Source organism: Diospyros lotus, chromosome 15 (assembly GCF_014633365.1).
Source record: "Diospyros lotus cultivar Yz01 chromosome 15, ASM1463336v1, whole genome shotgun sequence".
In the NCBI taxonomy this organism is placed as follows: Eukaryota; Viridiplantae; Streptophyta; class Magnoliopsida; order Ericales; family Ebenaceae; genus Diospyros; species Diospyros lotus.
Genome location: NC_068352.1, coordinates 19,342,914 through 19,347,853, shown reverse-complemented (window position 1 = coordinate 19,347,853; position 4,940 = coordinate 19,342,914).

Genomic DNA, 4,940 nt, shown 5'->3' with positions numbered 1-4,940 from the left:
TTATCCTTAAAGTCATCATGAGGCTTAATCTTTATCTCTAAAGTCATCATGAATACTTATCTTATCTCTAAAGTCATCATGAGCCTTCATCTTATCTCTAATATCATCATGAGGCTTCATCCTTATCTCTAATATCATCATGAGGCTTCATCCTTATCTCTAAAATCATTTATAAGGCTTTTCTTGAATCTCCCAAATGCCCTTAGGAAAAATATTTCAAGAATTACACTTTGGCCCAAACTTTTCAGGTAATTGCACTTAGACCCTTTTCAACTTGGTCCCTAGGCCAATTTTTAATTGCATTTTAGTCCCCGAAGAAAGGACTAATTACGCTAATACCCCTGGTTTTTAGGTAAATTACACTTTTACCCGAACCTCAATATTTACGATTTTGCCACTGGCTCAAAAACTGAACCTTTGTCTCAAGGCTTCTATAATCCCTTGAAATGACATATTTCCTCAAGTATTAGAAGCTAAAATAAAATCCCAAGTATTACATTATATTTCAGTTTAAAAATCTTGGGCGTTACAAAATGATAGTAAAACGGAGAGAAAAAGAAAAAAAAATATTTCAAATATCGAGAAAAAATGATCATTTTATTTAGTTGATTAATGATGAGATGTGTGCACGATTTTTAAAAATACAAAATAATCATTACAATTTAAACAAACCCTAAAAGACGAATTAATAAAATCAAATAAGTATTGCATATCAAACCTTTAACTCAATGGATATATAGATATCATGAATCTAATATTCCTCTCTTTTGAAGTGGGAAAATATCGTTTATCACTATATACCTCATCTTTGTCTATATTAGATAATAATTAAGTCCTTTAATTACATTAGAGTAATAAGTCCATATTAGATAATAATTAAGATACTATGTGAGAACCATCTAACTGAAATACTATATATCTCATCTTTGTCTACCTGATAACATGAATTACAAGCACTAATTTAAAATTAGGCTTAATAAAAATGACGTCCTCTTAAAAATTATAAAATATAATATTTAATTCATAATATGAAAAACATCAAGATTCGATATATTAATTATTAAAAATTATTACTTTAAGTTTTTAGTACGACGGAACGTTAGTACATGTATAAACACAGCCGTTTCAATAAGTGACAAGCCTTGTGAATGACTAGTTGGTAATATTTGAATAGATTGAATGATTTATTGTGCTTTCCTCAACAATTAAAAAATATGATGTTTTCTAATTTCTAATGTACAAAAGCATCAATATTTTGTATCTCAATTATTAAAAATTATTGGTTTAACTCATGACCTAGGATACAAAATAGGATATAAAAAAGAGAAAGAGAGTGTGATAAAATCGTGTTCAACAAAGAGAAATGATAGATATTAGTTCTGTTATATTTTGTAATTGAAGATAGATGAATGAAACATTTTTGGGGTTAGTGATTCAGAGATTTAGATATTTGGGATTTAAGGTTTTTATACTATGGATAATTTGGCTTTTTTTCCTTCAAGATAAATTTTAATCTAATGTGTCTTGCTAATGTAACTTTTTTTATGACATGATATTTTCTTTTTTTCTATTTATCTGTTTTACGTGACATATGTAATAACTTTGTTTACTTTCAGTCAAGGTAAAGACTTAAAATAACAATAATTTTTAATAGTTGAGATATAAAATCTTGACGTTTTTTAACATTAGGACTCAAACATTATATTTTTTAATTATTAATTGAGCACAACAAATTAGTCAATATATTCAAATACTGTAATTAGTCATTCACTTGGTGTGTCACTTGCGAAAATGAGCACGTTCATACATGTCTTAACATTCTGTCATGATAAGAACTTAAAATAATATTTTTTAATAATTGAAATACTAAATCTTGATGTTTAGAGACTAAACGTTATATTTTTTTAATTATTGAGGAGGTGTGTATGTATTAGGCGCTAAAATAATCTAAGTCTCCTTATGATTTTTGGTTAAATAAATAAATTTGAGCTTATGCTCGATTAAATGATCCAACTTGAGTTTGTTCCTTTCGGCCCAATGGGGTTGGCAAAGTTGGATGTTGCGATGGCGAAGTGTCACAATCCAGCGGGGGTGGCTGACACCTACAAGCACTCCGATGCTCAAATCAGTAAAGGTTTAAAGTAACAGAATATGGATTAAGATTGGAAAGAACATATCTTGGCCTGTGATTAGACTTGTTTATATAGAGGTGAGGGTGTCTTGCGTGTCACCGGCCATCATGGGAGGATAGGAAGCCGAGATACACAGTAATGACAGGAGCCATCTCCTAGAATCTCTGATTTGATGGAGATTAGGAGCAGATCGAGGATCAGTGTGGGAGTTGCTCGGAGTTGATAGGATTTGTTACTAGCGCGGGGATTTAGGCTTGGATGGAAAGGTTATCTGAGCTTCTTGGGCTGAGATCTAGTTCGGGGCTGGGCTTGGTGCTAGGCTTTGGGCCTTAACCCAATGGATCAGTAAGGTCCAAAACCCCCCCAAGTCAGATGTTCGCATGGGCGAGCATTCGAGCTAGTTGCGTTGGCCTAGAACCAGGCTTGCTAAGACCAAACTTGGTGTTGCCAAGCTGGGTATTGCTGAGCATAGTAGCTTCGGGGCATTTTTCGAGGTTCTGACAAATAACACACGCGATTTCAAAATTAGGGGCGCCCGCTTTGAGAGACGTGACAACGTGGGCGGATAGGGAGATGTTCTGACGTTTTAACCAAAGGCGTTTAATGCTCGTGACAGGTGGCATGATCTCTGTGGGTGTTTGGTGACGTTTGATCTCTGGCAATTGAATGCGCCATGCAATATCTATATAAGGGTATCTCTGGCATAGATGGGTAGATTGACTGAGCTTGACTAGGCAGGGTTAGGCTTAGGAAATTGGGGTGACCCAAGGTTCACCCATTGAGACTGGCCCGAAGCAGGTGGGTGAACTGACTGAGCCTGATTAAGCAGGGCTCGGCTTAGGAAAATGGGGTGACTTGAGGTCCACCTGCCAAGTTTGGCCCAGGCGCAAGTGGGTGGATTGATTGAGCTTGACTTAGCAAGGCTCGGCTTAGGAAATTGGGGTGACCCAAAGTTTGCCTGTTGGGATTGACCCAAGTACAGGTAGGCAAACTAACCGAGCCTAACTAAGTAGGGCTTGGCTTAGGAAATCGGGGTGACCTGAGGTCCACCTACCAGGATTGACACGAGAGCAAATGGGTTAACTGACCAAGCCTGACTAGGCAGAGCTCGACTTAGGAGTGTAACAAAATCAATCTTCTAAGCATCTATTTTCATTGATAAGAGAAGCTCGATGTAGAATTGAATAACATCTAACTTTACTAATAAGTGAAACTTGGCGTGAAATTTCGAAAAGTGTAACATATGATCTTATTAATAATAAACCCTCAACGTAAAACCGAATAACATCCCATGTAATAAAACATCTGACTTCATTGATAAGAAGACCTTAGTGTTGAATTGAGTAACATGTCATGTGACTGAACATCTGAATTTATTGACAAGATGTCCTCGGTGTAGAACTAGGTAATATGTCTCGTAACAAAACAAAAAATAGCGGCATTACCAAAAAAATTGATTGGACCAATATAAGAAACACTAAGCCTAAGAAACACGAAACTAGACTGTAACATAAGTTAAAGCCAAACTGTAACATAATATAGGTTATCGGAGCTTCTTGAGTTGAAATCTAATCTAGGGGCGAGCTCGGTGCTAGGCTTTGAGCCCCTGGCCCAATGGGTCAGTACAATCCCTCAGCTCATTTCACAATAATATATGCTTTTAGAATTGAGGTGTTTCTTTGTTATATTATTTACCTTGTTTAAAAATGTTCTATTTAATAAGATTATAACTATTAAAATAAATAATTAAATTAGTTTTAGCTCTTGATCTTTTCAATTAAGATTAGTTTATAAGTTTATTTAAATAACATGAACTTGTTTGCCACTCACTTAAAATTAATTTAAGGCTCATTCATTGTAAAAAAAATTAAAAAAAAAAACATATCTTGAGCCATTAACAGGATGGGAATATGGCCTTTTAATGGAATTTAGATGACGGCAAAATATTGCAATAAGTTTAAACATAATTTTTAAATCTATTTGATATATAAGTCAGCGCTTAAGTTCTATAGTACTCTTAACTCATTTAAATTTGTTTAAAAACTCATCCTGACTCGTTTATAAACTCATTTATACATTTATCTGCAACATATTTTAAAATAATATGCTTTTTATAATTATTTTTTTTGTTGTGTTATTTATATTATTCAATATAAAAATACACTGATTTTGTAATAATATACTTTTTATAATTAATTTTTTTATTATGCTATTTATATTATTCAATATAAAAATACACTAATTTTATATATTTTTCATACTGACATTTAAATTTAAAAAACTTATGAAATCACTCCACTTACTCAAAGCTCATTTGATACTCTTTTGCATAGATGAGCTAAATTTAAACTTAACAAACAAGATAGAGAGAAATGTTCTCTTATCTACATCAAGTTTGCTCAATGCAGGCATACAAGAGAGAGGATGCTCTCTTGATTTATCAGCATCAAGCAAACGTTATATTCCCCAACACACCCGGCATAACAATTTCAACAAAATTAAGCCTCATTTTTTAGCTCCAAATTCTAAACAAATAAACCTAAACTAAGATTTTATGGGCTTAATTCGTCGATTCATTTAAGCCATTATAGCTAACTAACAAGATCTTAAAGAGGATTAGATACAGCAACATGGGATTATGATAAATTTCATAAATTATGAAATAAAAATTTTAAAGATAAATTTAAAATGCACGCAAAAAATTGACATTTTGGATGAAATTCATTGACGGCACTTCTACAGAGACATGGCGATAGAAGGGCATAATCTAATTTCTCAAACAGAACAGTCAATGGACTTAGTAAGATG